This window comes from Pinus tabuliformis, chromosome 7, assembly GCF_031772625.1.
Source record: "Pinus tabuliformis cultivar Carrire ecotype Pingquan chromosome 7, CPIR1, whole genome shotgun sequence".
Classification (NCBI taxonomy): Eukaryota; Viridiplantae; Streptophyta; class Pinopsida; order Pinales; family Pinaceae; genus Pinus; species Pinus tabuliformis.
This window is the reverse complement of record NC_142293.1, coordinates 1,253,872,142-1,253,899,509: the sequence shown is the minus strand read 5'-3', so window position 1 is coordinate 1,253,899,509 and position 27,368 is coordinate 1,253,872,142. Positions and strand designations below refer to the sequence as shown.

At 37.8% G+C, this 27,368-nt stretch overlaps 1 pseudogene; it reads right to left on the bottom strand.

Annotated features, from left to right (window-relative positions):
- Nucleotides 1-1,892: 1,892 nt before the first annotated feature.
- Nucleotides 1,893-25,916, bottom strand: LOC149251925 (uncharacterized; annotated as a pseudogene).
- Between the last annotated feature and the right edge of the window lie 1,452 nt (nucleotides 25,917-27,368).

Sequence of the window (27,368 nt, the reverse complement as noted above, 5' to 3'; positions counted from 1 at the left end):
AATATATCTCACTTAAATTCTCCATGGCAAAACAACCTTAACTCTGTGGTTGTCGACGAGGCTAATGAGAGGGATGATCTTCAGATATCTGTCAATTTCTGCTTGAGCTTGCTTGAACTGGGTTACGATGGTCCATCCCATCGCAAGCAAATACAGATAGCTTCTATTTTGGCAACTGTCGACAAGAACATATGACCTTCTCAGCATCTTCCAACTGCTCCAGAGGCTCTCTGGTTTTGGGATATTTCTTCAATTTCGTAATCTTAAGTTGTTCCAGCAGGTTCCCTATGAGCTTTAGGTGCTGTGAAAAGTGACGGTAGTTCTTTTTATGCATCCGCGCACTGCTGGCAGCTTTGACGATCAGAGTGATCAGCCTCACGACGTCAAGTCCCGTCAGCTGGGCGACACTCGCTAGATCGCCCAGATTCTTCCAATGCAGTGCCGTCCTCATGATGATGAGATCCTTTCAAAAACTTTCAATTTCTTAGTTAGCCACTCTTATCCAATCGTGAAAGGCCAAAAATTATGCATAAGCTTGCATTTCATCAAATCTCATCAAATTATTCCACTTTCCGTCAAATAGTCGCACAGTAACCCACGGTCCTGCGCATTTTCACAGAATACAGTGCACCTTGACAATTGTGGCAAAATTCTGTAATTGCAGCCAAATATCTCAAAATTTCAATGTACTTGGATGTGCATCAAAAAACATACAGCCACAATGACCTTCAACCGCTTCCTTTTACCTTCATCTAAACACTTCACGGCTTTTACGCTCGTGTTATAACTACAAAACAACATTACTCATCCATCCTGTACCATTATAAGCCAAAGTGCTTCTGAAATCCAAGGCTCGGGGCACCGAAAGCATAATCTTTAAATCTTTAGCCTAAACCGTCCCTCACATTCAATATACATTCTTCATTTCCAAGGCACGCATTATTATTTATATATATACTCTAAGCTTCTCATCCTCAGCATCTAAAATAAAAGTTCACTATTCAGAGCCCCAACTGGCAAATTTTCACTTATAGTAGCTGGCATTTACAGTGCCGACACAAAACTCACAAAATAAAGTAACAATGCCCCAAATTGATTTCCCGAAGCGGTTATATTCACTTGTTATGCAGCGTTTTAGGCTCTGTTTCTGAAAACCTTGCATCTAGCGCTCTAAACTCCCTCGGATTCAAGATTCCGGCGCAAATTTAACAGGGTTCGAAACCGAGGCTTACCTTTCAAAAACAGTCCCTTCTGTTCCAGCCGCATTTCTCCGCCTCCTTCGCCACAATGCACCCAAATTTTCGTGATAAAATTTGTCTGCAAGGTAAAACAACACACGCCAAAAAGGAATACTGCCTAATTAATATATATTCTACAAACTGCATTACTCTAATAATATAAGTGTGGCAAGAGACATCCTACAAAGATTAAACCAGCAAACGCCCGGTAGAAAATAAAAACCACAGGTGAATTTGATTTTATCATATTTGACAACCGTTAAGCATGTGCATACCCATGAATTCGGGGAACCGCCAGGTGGGGTCGAACCTTCATACAGACAACGCTTTCCTTGCTCACAATGTGAAAGATTGATGTATTTGTCAGTTCCCCAGTCAGTACATGCTGTAGAATTGTTAGATACTCACACACACATAGAGTTATCAATAATTTTTACACTAACAGTTCGAAGTTCGGCTCGGTTCTAGATCTGAGACGAGATCAAAACTGTTGTTACACAATTTGTTGCATCCTAATCAAAATCTGCAACCCAAAAAAACTTGCCTTAGGAGCACATCTAATATCCGTTTCTCTTCCTGTTGTATGCCCAAGCCCAAAGCCTTTGCGTTCTAATAGTCCCTATGCAAAAAACTCATTAAGCTTGCACTGATAGGTTAATCATATTTTTCTCTCCAATTATACACCAGGAAAATACCCAAGAGAGGCTCATGATGATATCTCCAACAACCTGTCTAGGCCAATCTCTCGCCAAATCCTCCACCCTTCTCGCAAAGTAAAACCTCCACAGAGCCATCAGAGTATGTAAAACAATGTAGCCTTTCGCAAAAAAGCTCTGGAACTCGCGATCCCTAACAAACGAAACCATAAACAACATAATTCCTATAGAAAACAGAAGCATGCCTGCAAGGGAATCCAATGTCTGAATCAAAATCTGATCGTGGGGAGCTCAAACAGTTCAAACACATTGTTTCGAAAGAGAGTTCCCTGTGAGGTCTACAGTTAGTGTAGTTCAGTTCCCTTGGCTTACCATCCACTAATTGTGAATAAGCTCCCCATATGGGCATTCCTGGGAAGATGGAGGACACAACAGGCGTGATAGGCTCCATACCACTTTTAACATAACTTTGATAGTCATGACTCATGACTCAAGGTCTGTCATTGGCATTTTAGGTAAAAACATAAGTTTATATAATGCAGAGGACAAAAATAAATAAATATATAACAAATGTAAAGGATATACTATATGATAATATGTAGTCAAAAGAGTAGTCATATCCAGAACATAAGGGGCACAATCATCCTAATGGACATGTGTAATGTCCCCAACTCAAACCATGAAAACTGATGGCAAATCGGCTGTCCTTTTCTTGGGTTACCCAAGAGGAAAAGGACACAAAGCCACATTGGGTTTGGGCACATGCATGAGTGAACTAAAGACAACTGGGACACATGCACTGATTTAGGAATAATTTGGCACTTTTCTTGGAGTTAACTACAGCGCATGCATGCATGGGGAGATAGCTGAAAGTGTAGTCCAGTTAACTAGGCACATGCCTTTTGTCTCCCACTTCACAGCAGTTTGACATGAGTTAAATCCAGAGTATCTCCACTAGACTGAGCAAATGTTTTTTCTCTCCAGTTCTACTTCAATTGAACTCAAGTGTATTCCCTTAGCCATGCGCACGGCCATCTCATCCTAGTTCACCATCAAATAACCGAAATGCATGGAAGAGAACTGCATGAAGACTAGTGAGTTAACAATGCACATCTCCTTGAAACCTTCTCTTAGCTCCAGCGCTCGAACACTACACTTTGGGTTGTCCTCAAGTCAACAAGGCACACCAGTTTGAATCTCACTAATGCGCATGGGTTGAAGGCAGAATCTTTCATAGATAACTCAACTTCCATAGTTGATAAAATGAGAAAATCGCTTTGGTAGCTGTCAGCAGTATATTGTGAGTTTTCTATTCTATGCTGTTGCAATTTGGGGCTTAAGGTCTGACAACCTTGAGTATCCCTAGTTTTAGAGAGACATATGAGCTCCCCCTAGTCATAAGGGTGTGTTCCAGTGGAGGAGTTTTGGTTTGTGAGAACCTAACACATCATCTTTTCTGGGCTACAATCATTCGTCACACTTGGAAGTCGATTTGGAGATAAAATTTAGAGGACAGTTTCAAATTTGTCTTTCTTTCAGCGAGTAATCTTCATATTTAAAATTTCAGATTGTTATATGCAAATAAAATTTCAGATTTTTATATGCAAATAAAATTTCAGATTCTGTTGTGCCCTCGTTTTGGAAATATTGTTATTTTTCTGGTATCTCTATTTGCCATTTGGGGATATTACAGCATGACTGTACATAGAAATTATTAAGTGCAAATAACAGTGAATAAAAATTACCAACTCAGTGGGTTAGCTCAAACAGTTCAAACAAATTGCTTCAAGGCAGAGTTGCCTGTGGAGTGTACAGTTCTAGCGTAAAATATGTTGAAATACAACATAAATGAAAAATACCAAGCTTGTCGCTTAGAAACATGCATCCATACGACAAATCATGGGATCTCCTTACATTTAGCAACCAATATCATAAAACGTTTAACAATGAAAAATAAACTCTAAGAAGGCTCCTTTGTTTGAAATTAAGGTGCCTAGGGAAAATGCCAAATAGGGAAGGCATAAGGTTGTACGCAAAACTTCCAGCAAAATATGGAGTTGAAAGAGAATATTTAACCTGGAAGGAATGACCCATGTAACGCAAGTTCAAGATTGCCATCTTCACTTGAAATTGGATTGTGAATAGTAACTAATTTCGTGCCATCTGGAAATGTTCCCTCCACCTGAACTGATTCGAGAAGATGAGCAACAGCAGGAAACACCTGGCGCCTGCCCAAAAGTTTTATTCCCAAGTCCATCAGCTCGGCAACTGTTTTTTTTTTTTTTTCTCATCTCTAATGAACTCCATTACCTGAGTGGCGATGAGTGCGACTACTTCAGTGTAATTCAGCCGCAGTCCTCGAGCCAAGCGCTTTTGTGCAAGGTAGCCTGCCCCATGTAGTGCAAGCTTATCCACCTCTCTTGGTAACAACTTCATTTTCACCTGGCTTCAGCTTACTATAAAAGAAAACCCAATCTAGCTCCAGATGAAATGGTTAGTTCCTCTGTATCTGTATTCTTAAACTCTGCAACTATGGATGAATAGAGGAGAGCCTTGACCCGAACTCGAGTAAATTGATTTTAGAGAAATACCCACATAGCAAACAAAACTAGTTATGCATGCATGGGCCCATAGGCCTCAAGGGTTCAACCTGGCTCTGATACCAAGTGTGAGGACCACATCCAGACTATATACATTTTTTATTTTTTATTTTTTATTTTTACAGCAAATACAACCAAAAAGAAACGCATTGAGATTCAAATTTATTTTGCACACACATTTCTGCCACTCCTTCCAGGAAACATATCATAACATTTTCATACCTTTAACTAAGATCAATAGTAATCAAATACATATGTACCGTTCACTAGAAGTCGAGACTCCGCTTGCTCTGCTGTTGCTGGTATTCCCTTGTAGCTAGTCACCTCCGCGAGTGAATGATGACGCACTTGATCCGAATGCAAAGACTCACCGGTTAACCTCCCAGCCTACTCCTTGGGTACTCTTCTTCCCTGCGGACCCCCGAGCTGCAATGGGGTTGTACAATGGAGACAAACACTAGCTAGTAGAGGAGACCACACCTTGGCTCAAGAGTCCCCTCTCTAAATCCTCTACCTCACCAAACTCACTATAGCTTCGTAATCACTGCTCTCACAACGTCTCATCCATCCAATAATAGGGTTCCCAAAAGTCCCTTCCCCCATGGCTTGCCCCTTCTTTTATAGGAGTCCTCATAGGTGACACTTGTCATGTCATGCATAATTAATAATTCAATAGCTTGATTATTCACCCACCCATGTGTCATTCTCACATCAAGGGTCTCCCAAAATTATTTACTTAAATTTTTATTTAAAACTAATATTTTCCTCACCTCAACAAGATTCCTATTTCTTCTCCTAGTTGTCTCTTTATTCCCCCCTTTTATTCCTTAATTTGTGTTCATTACTTGAAGTCAATTAATGAGTCAAGATTTTATCCCCAATCTACTCCCTAATTTAACTCAGGTTATCTCCTAGATGGGTATTCTTATGTTGGTTGTTGACACATGGAGCCTCTCTACATTTCTCTAAATTTAATTTATTATTCTCATTTTAATTCACCTTCCTCTTTTCTTAATTAGGTTTTAAATTAGTTTAGGATTGATCTTTATTCTTACCATTATGTTTGTCTTTCCCCTTTTTCCTAATTAAACCACATAATCTTCCTAGTATTTTCCAAAATGGGAAGGGTAGAGTTTTTAGGGTACTCTATTTTAAATTCTTCCTATGATCCTCCTTATTCCAAGTTTTATTTTTGATTTAATTACATTGGTTTCTAATCATCATTTACCCTTGATGTAAATTTACCTAGCTTTCATTCCTTGCTTATATTTATTTATTATTATTTATTTTTAATGATTCCAAGGATGCCAAGTTTGGTTGTGCCCTTCAAGAACTTCCCTAGAAGTTCCAAGGGTGCCACACCTAATAGCTTATTTGTGATGTCAAGGGTGCCAGTTTGGTTCTGCCCTTCAAGAACTTCCCTAGGAGTTCCAAGGGTGCCACACCTAATAGTTTATTTGTGATGTCAAGGGTGCCAGTTTTGGTTGTGCCCTTCAAGAACTTCCCTAGAAGTTCCAAGGGTGCCACACCTAATAGTTTATTTGTGATGCCAAGGGTGCCAAGTTGGTCGTGCCCTTCAAGAAATTCCCCTGAAGTTCCAAGGGTGCCACACCACTTGCCCTTCAAGCATCCAGTGATTACGAGGGGAAAGTATAATGCAACGTCATAGACCACTATCATCTCTTGTGTTGCCTGCTATAGTGAGACTAATAGTGTCGGGGATCAAGGAATCCACCTTGATGCGCACCCCCCGGTAAAGTCCTCGTGAGCAACCCAACTTTGGAACCTGCCCTCATGGCATCGTGATCTTCAAGGCGAAGGTGTTTCAACCCTTCCAGCCCAAGTCACGGCGGGAGTGCTAGTGGGTGAGATTAGGGACTCTGTCCCACCCCTCCCATGTAGTTCCATCCACTTGTACAACCCCATCACCCATATGTGAGTCATTCGGTCAAGAAACTAATCTGTGCCTGCAACCATTAATATATCATCAGAATATACTTAAACATATATGGCAGATTCCAAGATCGACTTAGACTTTCAAAGATAAAGTAATATAAATTTTCATCAAACCAGGTGCCATCGACATGTCATATGCGAGTGCCTCTGATGGTTTCCTGCCATACTCAATAATCATCAGTAACATGGTTTCTCAATGTTAATCAGTTATCATAATAGCATCATTAACAATTCCTGGTCATTCACATCATTGTCCATTGTAAGTCTGAACTAAAGGAAGTAGGTAACATAGGGGACACATCCCTCATGGCTATTATCAATAATCATCAATGGAAACATACATATTCATTAAGCTATCACATCGTAACATCGTAGAAATATACCTATCCATAAAATTTATCCTCATTATGTTTTTAGTAGAGCGCATACATATTCTTTACTACCCTCATCATAATTTCAAATAGAGACCAACTTAACTATTAATATTGCAATCATCAGAATACTGATAGATAAGATACGTAACCATTCATGCTACCATAATATCAATGGAAAGCATTCATAAACATCACAACCATGAATATCTCAATCGCTAATAATAGTGTCATGGGTCCAGATCCTCAATCTGAGGTCCTCGAAGAATAGAGTGTCTAAGATAATGTCGTATCCGGGTCAGGAAACTAGAGTGGGCACTACACATACTTTAAAGTTTGCATGCATGCCACGTGGGGGAGGGGGGAAACCACGATATCTGAATACCAACCATTTTTCCGAGCTAAAAATGACATGTCAAATAAAACATTTTTATGGAAAAAATTGAAAAAAAAATAGCAACTTTTATGAATTGTATTTCAAAAAATGATAATATTTGATGTTTTTTCCAAATATAATCATTCACATAAAATTTTAAATAAAAAATAGCAACTTTTATGAATTGTATTTCAAAAAATGATAATATTTGATGTTTTTTCCAAATATAATCATTCACATAAAATTTTAAGTAAAAATAACAAAAAAAAATTAAAAACAAATTTAATCATTAAAAAAATGAAAATAACAAAACAAAACAAATCTTTAAAAACTAAATAAATTTAAAACAATAATAAAAAAACATTTAAAGAAAATTTGAAAATAAAAATAAAAATTAACCAATAAATAAATAAAACAATATAATTAAGTTCAAATTAATAACTTAAAAAAGAAAATAATAATAATAATAATAGAAAAGTAAATATTATTAGAAAAATATTTAAAAAAACAAACGAAACAAATAAAAAAATATTAAAAACATAAAATATATATATATATATATATATAAACAAAATAAAAATAAAAACATTAAAAATATATTAAAAACATTAAAAATATATATTAATAAAATTTTAAAAAGGGATGAAAAGGGATCCCTGCCCTAGCCACGCCGCCAAAGGGTCGTTGTCAAGGCGACAGGAGCGACTCGCTTGCAATGGCACGACTGGGGCAAGGGGTCTATCCCCAAAATTGACCCCTGCCCTAGCGCGACGTCAAAGGTCGCTCTAGCTGCCCTGGCAAGAACCCTTTCAAGTGGCACTAGGGTGATGGGTTTGATTCCGAGAAACGACCCCTCGCCCCGACCGTGTCGCTAGGGACCCCATTTTTTATATCTTTTTTAATGTTTTTTGTGGGTAATGTTATATTTATAACTTTATATATTACTACCATTTTACGTTTTATATATATTCACTTATTTATTTATTTGTTTAATGCTTTTTTTTTGTCTCTTTTATTTTTTTTTGGGTTATTTTTGGTTATTTTTTAAAATATTCTATGTTTTTTTTTCAATTTTTTTGTTTTCTTTCATATATTTTTGTTTTAATTTGAATTTTTTTTGTCATTTTGAATTTCAAATTTTTTCTTTTACTTTTTTTTTCTTTTTTGGTTTATGATTTGAATTTTGTCATCGTTGAGCATTCATTCAAGTCAAAGCACTTAATTTGTTTCTATCAATCAAAAATATTTGCCTCTATTCCTTTCTATAACTCTCAAATTGTTTGAGAAGCCCTCAAAATTTAGAAAAATCCTAATAACTTAATAGAGGAGATGGATACAGGTTGAGCCAATCCTGGAAAACTGTCATCTACTATCTCACCCATTGATTCTCCCCCTCCCTTAATTGCCTATCTCCTGCCCTTGGTGGCCTTCATCAAATCTCCCTCCACAAAAGAAAACAATTGTTCATCATTCCCGAATTGTACACATTTGACCCTCCTTCTGTCATCTTTAACCTTACTCCTTAAATTATATTCTCTATTTAATTTAATTAATAAATATTATTTATTATTAATTTTTATTTCAATTTCTTTATTCTGATTTATATTTTTAGATTATCTATTTTTAATTAATTATTATTTTAAATCATTAATTTTCAACTAATTCTTATTATTTAAATAAATAAAATTTCAACTAATTTTTTTCCGAAGTTTTTAAATTTAATTAATCTTTTTTCAATTATTAATTTTAATTAATTTTGTTTTAATTCTTTATATATATATATATATATATCTATATATCTATATATATATATATATATATATATATATATATATATAGATAATTATAATTATAATTATAATAAATTAGTTAATTATGAATATTTTTTAAATTTCAATTAATTCTTATTTCATTGTAAATTAATTTTTATTTTAATTTTTTAAATTATTATTATTCAATTTCAATTGTGAATTTGGTCAAATACAAATTACAATTATTATTTTAATTAATTTTATTTGACTTAAATTCCTTAAATATCAATTTGGTCAAATATCTGTTTCACTTATCAATAAATTTAATAATTTTTATATTTGATTTTGACCAAATTTATTCTCTACATGTTAACCCAATGATTACTTTATTCCTTTTATCATATAAAAAAGACTCTTCAACACTCATTTACTCACAAAATATCTTTAATTAATTCTTATTTCATTGTTAATTAATTGTTATTTTATTTTTTAAAATTATTATTATTCAATTTTCAATTGTGAATTTGGTCAAATACAAATTACAATTATTATTTTTAATTAATTTTATTTGACTTAAATTCCTTAAATATCAATTTGGTCAAATATATGTTTCACTTATCAATACATTTAATAATTTTTATATTTGATAATTTATTCTCTACATGTTAACGCAATGCTTACTTTATTCCTTGTATCCTATAAAAAAGACTCTTCAACACTCATTTACTCACAAAATATCTTTGGTCCCTGAGGATGGATGGAGTAACCATCTGAAACATTGGACGGATCAAAATCATTACACATTTCACTTCCAGAAATCTTCAACAATATTGGTTTTGTTTGATTTTTTAATTTAATTTATTTATTTATTTAATTTTTGTTGTAGGCGTTGTGTCGATGTTCGACTAGCAACCTGACCCCAATATGTATCAATTTGATAGTTGATTTTTGAATTTCCATTGCAATGAATCAAGTTCGCCTCTACTATGTGTTAATTTGATGGTTTCTTTTTAAGTTTTCATTGCAATGGGTCAAGCATTCCCCCATTATGTGTCATTTTGATGGTTGATTTTTAAGTTTTCATTGCAATGTGCCAAGTTGGCTTAGGCTAAGATTTTAAAAGAACTATATTTTTAGAATTTGGTATAATGACCCATATCTGGAAATATGTCGAAAAGCTAAGGTTTTCTATAGTCATGATATTTGTTTTTAATTCCATGGTTGAAAAATGTTGAAATTTTAAGGTTTTTTGTAGTCGTGATATTTTATCTTTAATGCCATGCTTGAAAAATGTCAAAATTTTAAGGTCTTTTGGAGTCATGATATTTATCTTTAATGCTAGGGTTGAAAATTGTTAGAATTTTTTAGGTTTTTTGGAGCCGTGATATTTTATCTTTAACGTATTGCTTAAAACTATTGGAATTTTAATGATTTTTGGAGTTATGATATTTTATTTTTGCTAAAAAAATGTTCGAATTTTAGCCCAAAAAAAAGAATTCATGCAACATCAACACTTTTTTTATTTCAGAGTGTTTTTTCATGTTTATTGCATAAATATTTTAGTTTTTAATGTCATTGTTAAAAAAAGAAAAAATGAAATTTTAACCAAAAAAAAAAGCGTTGATGCACTTCTCGTTTCAGGGTGTTTTTTCATGTTTTTTTCACAAAAAAATTGTTCTTCAATGCCATTTTTTAAAAATGTTGAAAATTTACCAAAAACAAGAGTTATTCCAGCATCAACACTTTTTGTTTTCAAACTATTTTTTCATGTTTTTTGGGGTTTTTTTTTTGCTAGAGTTCTCATTTTGAGGTTATAGTTCTCATTATGTTGGTAACTTTGTTCTCTTAGATCAAGTAAAAATTACCTTGAGTAGCTTCAGTATCTCTTGTCCAACAACAATAGCACCGGATAACCTTTAGAAACATCAAAGGTAAGGCACTGGGTATGAATCTCCTAACCCCACCCTTCGAACTTATCACAAGAAAGAGAAAACGTTAAAAATGAAAAGATGACTGGATTTACAGCGAAATTAATCTAGTAAGGGTCTCAGCAAAATATGGCAGAGGACTTTACCTTTTGTCTGAGTCAACCATGCATGAGGAATATGTTGAAAATTTGGTAGCTTTAATCAATATTTTCATTGGCAAAGTGAAGGAGAAAAAATATATTTTATATGTTGACCAAGTCAACCTCTCTTGGTTTAGTTGGCTCCATTCTTCGAATGGGTTTGACCCCTAGGTCAAAAACTTCCTCCAAACACATGTATAAATACAAGTTCTTTGACCTCACTTTGACATCTCATCCATCACATCAAATTTATTTGAAACAAGAAGAGTCATCCACACGTGTGAAGGAGGAAAGGAGAAATTCTTATCTGGCTTAACTAGCTAGTTGACTTTTGTTTTGACTAGTGTTGACTTGGGATTGATTATTTCTATTTGACCAAGATTTTGACTATTTATAGAGGCCGAAAGTTACAACAGTTTGTTGACCTTGTTTGACTAAAAGTTCACTCCTGTTCTGGCTTGTTGTTCGCAGGTTGATTGCAGGTTATCTCTAATATTTTGTCTGAGATTTGACTAGATTCATTGACATAGATTTTGAATGAATTTCAGATCTTATGTTCATCTACCTTAGGTTAAAATTCAGCCCCTTGAATGTTCTCTCTCTCTTTTGATTGGTTTGAATTGGACAATACTGAGGTCAGAAAATTGGAATCTATTTTGGAATATTTTGATGTATATTTAATGAGATGAATCCTCTCTCATAATGAAAGATTGTTGGGTTTTCCCCTTGTGGGTTTTGACATGGCTACTAGCCTAAATATTGGTGTCTCTTGTCTCTTGTCTTATTGTTTACTGTGATCTCTATTGCTCTATTAAAGAAAGTTAATGGTTGAAATGTTTCATGTATAACTGCTTAATTACTAGAATGATATGAGAAGTTTAATTGTATCATTGGAAGTAGTTATCAAATTGAAAAATTGTACTAGTCTTGATTGCACTAGAAAATCAGCATGGTATTTGAGGTTTGGTAAAGGAAAAATAGCATTGAGATCATCTTGAAGAGCATTGACATCACTTTGAAGAAATTTCAGGTTCTATATCTTTTGTTTTGATTGGACATATTCATCATGAATTCCTTCATGAAGACAAAGAACAAGATTGAAGGAGCTACAAATTACAGGTCATGGAAGGCTAGAATTGACCTGGTGCTTACAAGGCACAAGGTCTTGGGAAATTTTTTGGGAAAAGTTACTAAACTAGCTGGCCATGGAGAAAAATAAAAGTTTCAGGAAGATGGCATATTAGCTAGGAGCATCATTGTGGAATATATTAGGGATCATTTAATTCCCTATATTGTTGATCACAAAACTTCCAAGGAAATGTATGATGCCTTCATTGGATTGTACACCATCAACAACATCAATCAATCTATAAGTTTAAGGGGTCAACTTCGTGAGATTAATATGAAAAAGAATGATATTGTAGCAACATACTTTGTAGTAATATATCAAATAAGAGATCAAATCAAGGCTCTCTATGAAGAATTATTTGATAAATAATTGGTAGCTATGGAAATGGGTGGTTTTCCTTAATCTTGGGATCCTTTTGCAGCAAGCATTAGTGGTAGAGAAAATGTACCTTCTTTTGACAAGATATGGGCTGCTTGCACTCAATAAGAATGAAGGCTCCTATTTAGAGGCAAGATTTTAAATCCAGGTGAATATTTTCAAGCTTTTGCAGCCCACTCAAAGAGTAATAGATGTTCAATTAGAAGACCTAATTCTAGAATATTTCAAAGAATTCCATGAAGAAGAATTAATTGAATATCTACTCCAAGACCTACTCCAAGAAGGGGTCGTACTCCACAAAGAAGAACCCCTCCTCCCTCTCAAGAAAGAAGAGACATTACAAATATTCAATTCTTTTGTTGCCAAGCATATGGTCACTACCAAACTAAATTCCCTCAAAGGAATGATCCCTAAAGGGATGACGACCAAAAAAGGAAATGGAATCATCATGCTTCTGCAACTAATTTTAATGAACTATCTCATAGGAGGGGGCCTAGAAAGAATGATTTTGATGATGAATACTCATTTTATTATGCTTTTACTGTTTCCATTGTAGGTCATGATGAAACATGGTTAGTGGATAGTGGTGCCTCCAAGAACATGACTGGAAGTCGTGAGAACCACTCTAAATTGGTTGAAAAGAAGATAGCTCAAAGGGTTGAGCTTGGAGATAGTGGAAAATATGAAGTCAAGGGGATTGGGTCATCATCCTTATAATTGGAATCGGGAGGTAATGTATCTATTAACAATATTTTATATATTCTTGGTTTGAAGAATAATTTGTTTTCCATTTCATCTCTCGAGGACAAAGGATATAGAATTTCTTTCGTTGATGGACAAGTCATAGTATGGAAGAAGGGCTCCTCCTTTGAATCTACCAAGGTAATTGGTATGAAAATTGGAGGCCTATATCATATTCTTGGATGCTCAATTTAAGCATTTTTACGCAACACCACAGATCTTTGTGAGATATGGCATCGAAGGTACGCTCATATTCATTATAAATCCTTTTCTATATTGAAATATTTTGTTAAAGGTGTACCTAAGATCAAGATTGAGCATGATGGAGTTTGTAAAGGATGTTCTCTTGGGAAAAATATCAAAGGAAGATGTACTAGCAGTAATAGTAGATCCAAAGGAATCTTGGATCATGTGCATTTTGATGTTTGTGGGCCTATGTCACTCTCGTTGATGATTACTCTCGTAAAACTTGTATTTATTTATTGAAATACAAGGATGAAGTATTTGAGAAGTTTTAGGAATTTAAGGCACAGGTTGAAAATGCTATGAGAAGAAGGATAAAGGCTTTAAGGTCTAACAATGGAGGAGAGTATATATCCAAGGAACTAATTACCTTCAACTGGGATGCTGGAATTAAGAGGGAGATGATAGTTCCCTACCATCCTCAACAAAATGGAATTGTTGAAAGGAAGAATAGGACTATTATGGAGGAAACCAACTCCATGCTTCAAGATCAAGAACTAATGATATTCCTATTGGGAAAGCTTCAAGGATATTTGTTTATGCTCAAAATAGATTCCCACATCAAATATTGGATTACAAGACTCCTGAAGAAGTCTTCGTAGGTGAGAGACCCAATGTTTAAACTTTAAAAACCTTTGGTTGTCTTGTTTATGTTCATGTGCCCAAGAAGAAAAGAATGAAGTTGGACACTTTCAAGAAGAAAGGAAGTTTTGTTGGCTACAATGAATATTCAAAGGCCTTCAAGGTCTATGTTGCAAGGCAATGCTCTATTGAAATTTGTAGGGATGTTATTTTTTATGAGGATGTTGCTTTGTGGAAGTCCAAGGGATCACACTTGGACTTTGATGATGAAATGCAAGTGGATTTAAAGAATGTGGAATCAAAATCTAAAGAATTGGGACCTATGGAACAAGATCCTCATGAAGAGTCTGATGACACACATGAATTTGTTCACTCACCTAGAGTCACTGTACCTGAGACTAGAAAGAGACCTGCCTGGCTTGAAAAACAATTGAAGGAAGTTGAAGAATATTTTTCTCCTCATGGGACCTTCAGGGAAAGTAAGAGGCCAAAGAATTATTCATTTTATGCATCCATGATGTGTCATATTATTGAGTCTAAGCCATTCACCTATGAAGAAGCAACTAAGCATCAAGTTTGGAAATATGCTATGATTTAAGAATCCCAAACTATATTAAAGAATGATGTTTGGGAAATCATGCCAAGGCCTAAAGGGAAATATGTTGTCTTCCAAATGGATCTACAAAATAAAGCATGTAGTTGATGGAGGTATTAAGAAGTACAAGGAAATATTTGTGGCTCTAGCATTATCCTAGAAAGAGGGAGAGGATTATGAAGTCACATTTTCTCCCATTTCCAAGTATGCTTCTATTAGATTTGCCATTTCTCTTACTTATATTAAGAATAAGTTTATATTAAGCAACCTCAAGGCTTTGAGATTCATGATAGAGAGACACATGTTTGAAAATTGAAGAAATCCTTGTAATTAGAGAAATTTTGAGGTTAAAAATGGGCCTCAAAACAAAAATGTACAACTAAAAATGTTAGGTCCCTATAATAATAGTGTAGTCCCCTTATTGTTATTGTTAATGTAGCCCCCATATTGTTATTATTGTCCCCCATAGAAGCCCACTATTTTTATTGTTGTGCACTTACATTATTATTGTTATGTAGGATCTGATTATATTGTGACCCCTTAGACTCCTATATACAGAAATGAGGTCTTGTCATTTGTATCATCTAAGAATTTTTCATTTATGTGATGTAAAGGAGGTTTCCACCTCGAAGAGACTATTTCTCAAGTCGTTGATCTATCTTTTCTTCTATTTTGTGATCTGGTTGCATAACATTTGGTATCAGAGCTTTGGATTCTATGGTTTTGCTTTTTCAAACATGCCATATTGGAATTTTCACTATAATTTTTTTTCTACGAGGCTTCAGAAGATGAAATTTCAACCATGTGGATTCAAAATATTGACAAGATCTTGGTTCGTTATATTTTCAGATATATGACCTGAGGAATTTAGGGTTTTTGCATGCTCGAGAATTCCATCTCAAACAAGTGACCTAGGGAAAATCGTCATAACTTTCTCTTTGAGAATCAAATTTGAATTTGTAAAAATTTTCCAAAATTACACGGATTTTAATTTTTTGTGTATCATTTTCAGGGCCGAAGGTTGAAATATTGACATGTGTCACTACGTACAAATTCTCTCTACTAAACCTGTTACACAGTAATTTGTCACCGTCCTTGTTACCCCTTCTCCCGCACATTGGAGGACTTATTCCGGGACCTCTGAGAAGTGACATAACCTGAAAACACTTGCATTGTATCCCCTTGAGTATGTACTTCATATGCCCTAAAGACACCTTCTGCAAAATACCCATAAAAATAGCCCTTTTTCCATTGGCGCGGTTCCACTATGTATCACTTGCGCCAATGGGGGAAATCCTCCAAAGAGGGCGCGCTAGCTGGCGCTCTGTCTCAGAGTCGCAGTCGCGCCAGCCCAGTTAGGTAAAGTTTTTAACAAACAAACTTACGAAGGTTCTTCCTAACCTATTCATGAACTGATTCCATCTTGAGTTAGTTCAGTTGGGCTTCGAATCTCCATAGAAGGGAAGTAGTTCTCCACCTCTCATGGAAGCTTCTTAGTGATAAAGCCAATCCCATGAATCTTGTGGATGACCCTAACTCCTTCTCCTCTATCTATAAAAGCTTGTCCTTTTGCCTTTGACAAGTTAGTCTCCAAGTTCCAAATTCTAAGTCCCAAAGTTTGAGAATTGCTAAGCTCATGTTACAAGAAGCCTTCTTCATTCCCATGAAGCTAAATCTAAAGTGAGGAGATTCTTGTCCAAGTAACCAAGGAGAGAGAGGCTTGTTCCCCATTCCCAACAAGCTTTGCAAGGCATGTGCTGTTGATCACCCAACCAAAGGAGGATTTGACGTCAGAACTATGGTTGTATTATTCTTTGTTCTTTATCAATAATAGACAACTATCATTATGGTTCCACTCTTATTGTCCTTGTGATGATGATTGATTTATATCCTTTCTGACTGATATATAGTTGCATCTATTGGATTTTATGCTTGTGTTTGTGTTGTTCTTTGCATGTGCAGGTGTCCGTTCACAAGGATTGTGGGGATCGTGACCAGCCGGAGCAAAGGAATGGGAGCGACGACTCTTCTACAAATATTAGCGTTGGAATCCGGGTAGGCCCTCATCATCGGTCTTTGATTTGCAATTAGGAACCTGCATGTTAGCGTTGTTTGATTGTTGCTAGACCCCATTTGGGCTAGTAGGGATCGCCTCTGTCCGCAGAGGGGATTTACTTCCACAACAATTTGGCGACTCTACTAGGGAACCTGCATGAAGAAGTACAACTAATATCTCAAGTACATGATATATGTGGTATGGGCGTAGCCATCCATAGCAGAGTACATAAAAAATCTAGATCCAAGGTATGGACACAGCCATCCAGTGAGGATCGATAAGTAGACTCAGGCATGGTCGCAGCCATCCAGTGAATAAGTCATGTAATGATCATAATAATCCACAAAATCGCAACCTGGATCTCAACAGATAAAATCCAGGGTCTTGCGCTCTATCTCGACCCCAACAAAGTACAAGTTCAAGCATGCGAATATGAGAGTCGAAGTCGAACATGCAAGAACATCGTCTGATTACCAGTCAATAATGAAAACTGCTAACAGATGCGAGAGGTACCACCAATAATGACAATGATCCTCAAGGCACTATAGGTACAATCTACGGCATGCGAATCAGTGAGCCGGCGTCGAACACCCGTAGAATCATTCAATCGGAGGCCAATGATGAAAACCTCACGTCGAACGCGAAGAACCTGCCATTGAGGCATGCAGGCTCCAAGGCACCAGAAGGGAGTCTCTAGATCGACTTCCTGGATAATGAGCTGAAGTCGATAGGAAGTGACCTTAATCGAAGGTGGGCCATAATGTTTCTTGGGACTTTTCTCATTCTTTGGAGGTTTGCTTGGTGATTTAGGGAACTGAATGTGCTTGTATTGAATAGAATTTGTTTTTTATCGTTTCTCAAAGTTTGTTTAATGCACTTTGCCATCAACAAAAGAAAAAATCTCTTTTTCTTTGTATTAGTTAATGAGAATTAGAAGCTTTTCATTTTGATTAGTGATTAGTGATCTCGAAGAAAAGTTTGTTAATTTCCATTAGCTGCATTAGGGAAGTTATTTGTTGTTTTGTGATCATTTCATTTGCGTGAAAGCTCTCAAACCCTCTCGTAATTAGCATTCATCGAATGAAATGACATATTTTGGCATATAGTTTGCATTTAGGGAATTTTGAGATATCACATACGGTAAGGCCTGAAAACTGAAACCTAATACAAGATCAACTTTAAAATGAACTGAATGAATCTAACAACGCATTGGAACATAACGCACACTGTTTAGAGGTCTAGGCTAGAGACGTTCTCCGGCGTCGTTAAACCTAGTCACTTTTGTTTCACTCAAGGGTGATTGATTCCTCCTTTCGTGACGCAATAGTGGTCTAGCACAGATTTGAGCTCCCACGTACCGTCGAGTATATGGGGAGACCCCACTAGGTTATCATCCTTTATCCATAGGAAGCTGTGTCTACTACCTTACAAGTTGTAACGCACCAAACACAGCATTCAGGAAGATTGACCGCCGTACGGAAAGTCCTTGGTCTTCATATGATTGCCAAGGTGTATATGCAGTTTTACGGATTGTCTGGTAACCCTTTTGCCTAGCTCTCCAGAGTAGTCACTTTCGTTCCTTTTCGGACTCCCTAAAAGAAAAGGTCCATCTAAGCACTTGTCACTTCAGGCTCATTAAATATTCGAAGGCGACTAGAGTCATCTTTTGTCCTTTTCTCGACTCTTTAAAAATGAAAAGGTCAAGTTTTGTTCCTACGTCTTAAAATTTATTCGGCCACGATTCACATTTACCCGGTTAGATCTTGTTTGCGTTAGTTTGAGTAGGGTTCTTTCTCGTTTGTGATGGCAACTTTTTCGGAGTTTACCAACCCAGGCATCCCCTCTGATTGGAATCCTAGTCATTTCCCTCCTTTTGGAAATGTTGGTGCTCCTTACATGGCAACATTGTCCCTTCCTGGGTTAACTGTTGGGTTGCTTGTTTGGTTGTTCTCAACCTCTCTGGTCCTTACCATCTCAACTGCTGGTCAATCAGTTCCTCCACTCGAACAACATCATGTTGATTCTAAGGTGGACCTTTCCCCTTCTTCGCCTATTTCTGCGTCCTCAGCTTCTACTTCGCCTGGTGAAAGTCTGGATTGAAGGAACCAGGTGGCTAAGAAGAAGAAGAAGAATATGAAGAAGAAGAAGTCTCTTAAGCGAGAGGTTAAAAGTACAACTCAAGTCGAGCCACCTTCTGCTTCTCCGCGGAAGGTCAAATTTCCTTGTAGATTGTGCAAGGATGACCACCTTCTTCGTGATTGTCGTGGCATTCCCAGGATCTTAGAAGTATGGTCTCGTGATCCGGCCCACCCCTTATTGTCCTCTGAAGCTCATGGCGATGCCACCCTATCAACTGACGACATTCAGAAGAAAGGGAAGATTCGAATCCCCTGCAGACTATGTAAGGGCAATCATCCCCTTCACCTTTGTCTGCTCATGGATAAAGCTTCTGCTGTTTTGGAAAGTCTTACAGCTTCTTCACCCCAACTTCCTGTTGGTTATCAGAGGCTCTCTTCTGACCCCCTCCTTGTAGACAAAGAGATCAACTTAGATTCTTCTCTTGTCTGTCCTCTGCCTTCCGAACCTGGCTGTGCCAAGCCTGCTCCAGACCAACCATTGGTCAGAGAGAGTGTTGACTTGGGTTCATCACCTGTTGATTACTCCATTCCGGAGGAGCATCATGATTCTACTGCTCATGTTCTTCTCGTCTTGTCAGATTCTCCTGAGTCTGAGAATGGCCCTCCTATCCTCGCTGATCAAGAGGGTCCTTCTTCATCTCCTGTAGCGCAGGGGGGCAATCATACGATTCCCCCACCAAGTAGTTTGGCCGTCACCTTTGACTGGAGTCATTTGACCGCCTTCCGCCTTCCATCCCATGTTCCTTTCTAGATTACAGTACATGCCTATGCTAAGGCAGTACCTGGCACTGTCTTGGATGAGGGTGCATCTGTCAGTCTCATGCCTTTCACTACTTGGCAAGCTTTGGGCTCCCCACAGCTTGTGCCAGTCGCACAGAATCTGTTGGCATTTGACGGAGGAACCAGTCAACCATTAGGGATCCTCCCAAAGTTTCCCGTTACTTTGGGAGGAAAAATCGTCTATATAGACGTACTGGTTACCCAAGGTGCTCCAGATTTCAGTCTTCTCCTTGGCTGTGACTATGTTTATGCCATGGGGGCCCTTGTCTCTTCACTTTTCCGTGTGGTTTGCTTTCCACACGACGGAAGAATCATGACTATAGATCAATTATCGTTCTTTAGTCCCCCGGTGCCTCCTGCGCAGTTGTCATCCCCTCCTGGTTTTTATCCACCAGTTGTATCTGCCCCACCATAGATCAACTACGTGGCCACTTATCCCGTGCCTGTATCCAGTGATGTCGCCGTCGTCCGTAGTGTCCTGGGGGCATTGGGTTCTGACTTCCGAGATGTTGTCCTTCCACCAGGAGTGGCACTCTTGGAAGCCCCGACTTCCTGTTCATTATGATGAAGTTCAGGCGGAGCATAGTTCCTTTCTTATGTCAAGCTCCTTAAAAAATGAAACTAGTTCTGGTCGGAGCATAGTTCCTTTCCTATGTCAAGCTCCTTAGAAAATGAAACTAGGTCTGGTCGGAGCATAGTTCCTTTCCAATGTCAAGCTCCTTAAAAAATGAAACTAAGTCTGGTCGGAGCATAGTTCACTTTCCTATGTCAAGCTCCTTAAAAAATGAAACTGGGTATGGTCGAGCATAGTTCCTGATCTTGTGTCAAGCTCGTTAAAAAATGAAACAAGGGTTATGAGGATAGTTTTGATCTTATGTCGACCTCGTTAAAAAATGAAATAAGGGTTATGAGGATAGCTCTTTTCCTATGTCAACCTCATTAAAAAATGAAACAACACCTCCTTTTCCAAATTGAGTCTTTGATTAAGATCTCGTAAAATCCAAGTCGAGTCTTTCCAAGATCTCGAAAGTGAACCTTCATTCCATCCACTTTGTTGAATGCAATGAAGCTTGGGGGGCATGTACCTCATTTTGCGTCATTATGTTGGGGGCATGCAAACTTATAACAAGCATAGTTTCCGTTTCAAGCTTGTGTAAACATGAAACTAAATCCAAGCAGAGTTCTCCATGGTTCAAGCTTGTGTAAAAATGAACCCATACCTAATTCACATCTTGTGATTGCCGCTTTATCCGCTAAATTCTGCTAGATGAGCCTTGGTTGTTTCATTCCATTGCTACCATCTCTTTGGCCGATCATATGCTCTCACTTGGTTGTTTTTCCTTTCCTGAGGAACCGCAGCGATGAGTGGTTTTATTAGCCAGCCTCTTGACCATTACATGTTTTGAGTAGTTCCACCATTGCCGGAACCAGTTGCTACCCTTTATACCACTCGTTCCTCTAGGATGAGTCACCTTTAAGCTCTTTTCTGACTCGTAAAATATGAAAATATTACCGAGTATTTTCCCTTTTTGACTCGTTAAAAAGAATAAAAATGGAGGTCTGCTTTCAGCTCTTTTCTGACCGTTTAAAGATGAAAAGATGCCGAGATTTTCCTCTTGACTCGTTAAATGTAAATGAGAGGCGGTCATCTTTAAACCCTTTTTCGACCGTGTAGAAACGAAAAGATCATCGGACCCTTGTCGTTTCAGGTTCGTTAATGGTTACGAAGTGACGTGGTTTCGATTGCTTTTTTACTTTTTCAGGTCGAAATCACTACTCATGAAAAGTACTCCTCGATCGTAATGATCGGGCGGTTCTTTCGAGCATTGTTTTATACTTTTTCAGGCTCGAGAGACACAACTTTACGAAAAAGGACCCCCCTGGAGTTTACTTTTCTACTGTCTTTTCAAACTCTCTAAACATGAAAAAGACGTTGATTTCTTCCTCTGTCAGGCTCGTTAAAACTTAATGACATCGGATCCCGTCGAAATGATGCTTTACAAGCATATGCTATCCCCGTCAATCTTGTTGATAAAAATAATTGGGGTACTCGCCAGAAATGGTGGGGAAAATGGAACCACAATCATTGTCGTGTCGGCAGTATGTCGCTCTTGAACATGGCACTTGTCTACATTCGTGTCTGGGTGGGGACATCTCATCTTGTTTTTGCACTTGCCTCCGTGGGTTTGGGTTATCCTGTTTGACCTCTCATCTGCTCATTGCCCTGTCACCATGACCCCTGATCATTTGATGTCAAATACTGCCAAGTCCACTGTCATTCCGCAAATATGTTCAAGAGAAGTTGACCTCTGCAGAATACTCAACCTCCCTCTGATACCTCACACAAAACATCTTATCTTTCTCTGTCTTGTGTCGATGATGTGGGAAACATTATGACCCACCTTCGGTTAAGGTCACTTCCTGTCAACTTCAGCTCATTATCCAGGAAGTCGATATAGAGACTCCCTTCTGGTGCCTTGGAGCCTGCATGCCTCAATGGCAGGTTCTTCACGTTCAACGTGAGGTTTTCATCATTGTCCTCTGTTCGAATGATTCTACGGGTGTTCGACGCCGGCTCACTGATTCGCATGCCGTAGATTGTACCTATAGTGCCTTGAGGACCATTGTCATTATTGGTGATACCTCTCGCATCTGTTAACAGTTTTCATTATTGACTGGTAATCAGATGTTGTTCTTGCATGTTCGACTTCGACTCTCATATTTGCATGCTTGAACTTGTACTTTGTTCAGGTTGAGATAGAGCGCAAGACCCTGGATTTTGTCTGTTGAGATCCAAGTTGCGATTTTGTGGATTATTATGATCATTACTTGACTCATTCACGGGATGGTTGCGATCATGCTTGAGTCTACTTATCAATCCTCACTGGATGGCTGCGTCCATACCTTGGATCTAGATTTTTTATGTACTCTGCTATGGATGGCTGCACCCATACCACATATATCATGTACTTGAGATATCATTTGTACTTCTTCATGCAGGTTCAGCGGTGGCAGTGTTTTTCAGTTGGCCATGTTTTTGTAAAGCATTTCACCCCTCTCTCTCTCGGGCCTCATGCTTTAGGGGGCATCTGTTACACAGTAATTTGTCACCGTCCCTATTACCCCTTCTCCCGCACATTGGAGGACTTATTCCGGGACCTGTGAGAAGTGACATAACCTGAAAACACTTGCATTGTATCCCCTTGAGTATGTACTTCATATGCCCTGAAGACACCTTCTGCAAAATACCCATAAAAATAGCCCTTTTTCCATTGGCGCGGTTCCACTGTGTATCACTCGTGCCAATGGGGGAAATCCTCCAAAGAGGGCGCGCCAGCTGGTGCTCTATCTCAGAGTCACACTCGCGCCAACCCAGTTAGGTAAAGTTTTTAACAAACAAACTTACGAAGGTTCTTCCTAACCTATTCATGAACTGATTCCATCTTGAGTTAGTTCAGTTGGGCTTCGAATCTCCATAGAAGGGAAGTAGTTCTCCACCTCTCATGGAAGCTTCTTAGTGATAAAGCCAATCCCATGAATCTTGTGGATGACCCTAACTCCTTCTCCTCTATCTATAAAAGCTTTTCCTTTTGCCTTTGACAAGTTAGTCTCCAAGATCCAAATTCTAAGTCCCAAAGTCTGAGAATTGCTAAGCTCATGTTACAAGAAGCCTTTTCATTCCCATGAAGCTAAATCTAAAGTGAGGAGATTCTTGTCCAAGTAACCAAGGAGAGAGAGGCTTGTTCCCCATTCCCAACAAGCCTTGCAAGGCATGTGCTACTGATCACCCAGCCAAAGGAGGATTTGACGTCAGAACTATGGTTGTATTCTTCTTTGTTGTTTATCAATAATAGACGACTATCATTATGGTTCCACTCTTATTGTCTTTGTGATGATGATTGAGTTATATCCTTTTTGACTGATATATAGTTGCATCTGTTGGATTTTATGCTTGTGTTTGTGTCATTCTTTGCATGTGCAGGTGTCTGTTCACGAGGATCGTGGGGATCGTGACCATCCGGAGCAAAGGAATGGGAGCGACGACTCTTCTACAAATATTAGCGTTGGAATCCAGGTAGGCCCTCATCGTCGGTCTTTGATTTGCAATTAGGAACCTGCGTGTTAGCATTGTTTGATTGTTGTTAGACTCCATTTGGGCTAGTAGGGATCACCTCTATCTGTAGAGGGGATTTACCTCCACAACTGAACCAATCCATAATCAGATCATCGTGGAAGATTGGGCATAACCTTATCTTGAAGAATCTATTTTTTGTCTGACTTGTGGCATTGGAAAGAAGATGTAGAGGGATAGCACATAAGGGAATTTCAAATCTTAAAGAGTTTAATTACATAGATACAACACTTTCAATATCTAGCTAAAAAAACAAGGAAAAAGTTGTGTATATTTTTTTTAATTTGCATAGCTTTTGTTTGAAGAATCATTTTAAAGTGATTCAAAGGGAATATAGAAGCATATATATCATTATTTAATTATGATATGCCTTGAAATGAAAAAATGGACACACCCAGTAAGCAACTAGAAATATCTAAAATGACTCATGAAGAAGAGGAAGAAATGCAACATGATATATCAAAGTTTCAGGACCATGTGAAACAAATTTCACTCTCCCAAAAAGAAACCAAAAATGAATTGGAAGTGATGAATGTTAAGATGGATAGTTTAGAGAAAAAAATAAAAGGAGACATGGATGGTTTAAAAGAGGATATGGAAGTTTTAGAAGAAGCTATGCAAGGTTTGAAGGAAGGTTTGACAAAGTTGTTACAAGAAAAGTTTCCAAGTAGTGACAAAGTATCCATGAAAATCATGACGAGGACAAAAAAAATATGAATTATGATTTTAGAGACTCCAATTTTGTGTTTAAGACCCTGTTGATAGGGTGAATGTTCACTATGCCAACAAGGGGAACTAACCCGATTGCAGACCCCAATTAGATATTCTTTCGTTTGGAATGGCTAGTTCCAATGGGTTTTAAAGGATCCCGTAAACTGTTATAGGTGTTGAAATATTGCTTCTTGGAGGAAGACTTCAATTAAATAAACAAAAGAAACAACTAACCTATATGTATCGAATCTTATCTACACTACTTCTCACTACTTAAGCTAGTCCTAACTATCCTAATCTATCCTACATGAGCATAACAAAAAGAGGTTAAACATCACATATAGATTCCAAGTCCAAATGAATCAATCACTGGTTCACATAAGAACAAGACTATATTAAATCCTACTTGCAATCCACTTATACAGGAATACACATTCCTTTCCATACAAATAACACTTGCAACTGATGTTGAACAAGTTTTGAATCAACAACCTTTCATGAGTTAACCATGCTATTGAATTATATTCGAATAACAAGAAATAACCACGAACTGTATGTTATCAATATGCACAAGGCAAAACACATTTATCTTTATGCGAGCAACAACACACTGATTCTAAACACATGAAAGAAGAGGAAAATGAATTTGAGACAACATGCTCCTTCTTGACCCAAATAGTCTTCTTTATTCACAATAAATCAAAAGTTGTTTTGACCAGAAAAAAGTCCTCCTCTCCTATCCAGAGGTAATACTTATGCCACTGGAAATGACTCTTGGTCTTCACTTAACTTTTCACCTTCCCCTGCTCTTTTCAATATACAAATCAGAATACACAAACGTAGAACAGTCGGTATCACTGCTGACACGTAGAAGGTATATCTGTTGCGATGCTTCCTCTTGACATGGAGCGTGCCTCCGATATGCATTATGGCAGTTCATATCCCTTTCTGCAGAACATGCCTTTGTAATATTGACACTGATGGTGCAGAGGTGTCATCTTGATATAATTCGCCTTTATCCGTTACCGGGTCCACTCGAACTCGCCTGCAGAAATAATTCATATGAGAAATATGACAAACATGCTCACAAACAAACCTTGCATTCAGCCACAATTTCTATTTAATCTTACAACGCAAAGCAACTATGATTATCAACCCACCGAACCTGCTGTGACATGTATTTCCTTTGCCCATAATATTCATTTTTACTCAAGGATTGCTTAATCAATGCATCAAAAGCGGACCATTCACTTTACAGGATTTTCCCTTGAAAACCCAGACCACAACCTTTTATCGCAATACACAGGAAAACACGAGAAAACCTCGACCGAGCCATAAGGCCGGACTTCAAATAATATATACCTGGGTGTATAATTATCGTTGGGTCTGCCATATCGCCCCTTCGCATATCGCATGGGCTTCACTTTCGCCGACTGCCGATTGCGATTAGCGATAGGGGAAAGCGGACCCGAAATATATATGTGTCGCGGTTCATAATCCCTTCGGATCCGCCACATAAGATTTCCCTTTGAAAACCCCGACCACAACGTATTATCGCAATACATGGGAATACATGGGAATACACGGGAAAACCGACGGTCAACCATAAGGCCAGACTTGAAATATTATGCACCCGGGTCTAAAGTTGTCGTCGGGTCCACCCATTGCATCGCACCTTGTGTTTAAGCCTTGGGCTCTGCCGATTGCACCTTGCGATAGGCCAGACCCAAAATATATATGTGCCACGGTTAATAATGGCGACAGGTCCGCCATATCGCATCGCATTTTATATATAAGCCCTGGCTCTGCCGATTACGACTTGCGATTGGGCTGTGGACCCAAAAATGTATATGATGCGTTTAATAATATCGCCAGGTCCGCCATATCGGGGAGCACCTTGTGTATGGACCTCGGGTTCCGCCGATTGCAATTTTTGATTGGGGAGGCAGACCCGATAAATGTATGTGTTGTGTTTAATAGTCGCGGCGGGTCCGCTAATTGCATCGTGCTTTATGTATATGCCATGGACCCCACCGATTGCGATAAGTGATGTAGCAGCGGATCTGATATATATATGGATGAAATTAATTGTATTTGGAGTCTGGAAAGTCGTCGCATATCGGATGCAAGAGGGGAGTGTGTAGTGTGACTGTGGAAATTGTGATATTGTGATAGCAATAAAGGTAGGCATAGGGAAATGTGTAAAGACTGAAAAGGCGCGGAAAGGGTAAGTTAAGGATGTTTGCAGAGTATTTCCATTGCAAAAGCGTTGAGATAAAAATAAGGATGCAATAGAAGGTTTTGCGGGTTGGATCCCAAAACAACCATAGTAGAGAGTGGGGGGTTGGTGAAGGTTTATGAGGATTGAAAAGGTCCCGATGAAGGATATGAATGAAGGGCTAGAAAGGGTTATAGATGAATCATGCATCAGAGATTTGTTAAGGGGGGCCTAACCATTAAGAATTGAAGATTTGACTCGGCAAAGAGTTAGAATCCCTGAGATAAAAACAGATCATTCAGAGAAGTGAAAGATCAAACTTCTAGGGGGCCCATTCAAATTTGCTACCAGAGCATGTTTTAATAGGGTGGTGGTTGTGGCCACAAAAAATGGCGAACCGTTGGGCGAACCAGTTATCTCTGTTTCCAAATAAACCTTGGATCAATAGAACATCAGGGTGTGAATATAAACTTGAAATGCAAACTATATAGATGGACAGGCATGGGTTCCACTTCAACATTAATTGCTTCAGGTGGGATAAAGACAAATAGCTTCAACTTACTGATAGGGTTTTGACAAGCATTCTCCAATGGTAGTATTATGGGATTTATTGATCCTCCTTTACCTGTTTTCTACTTTCAAAAATCCT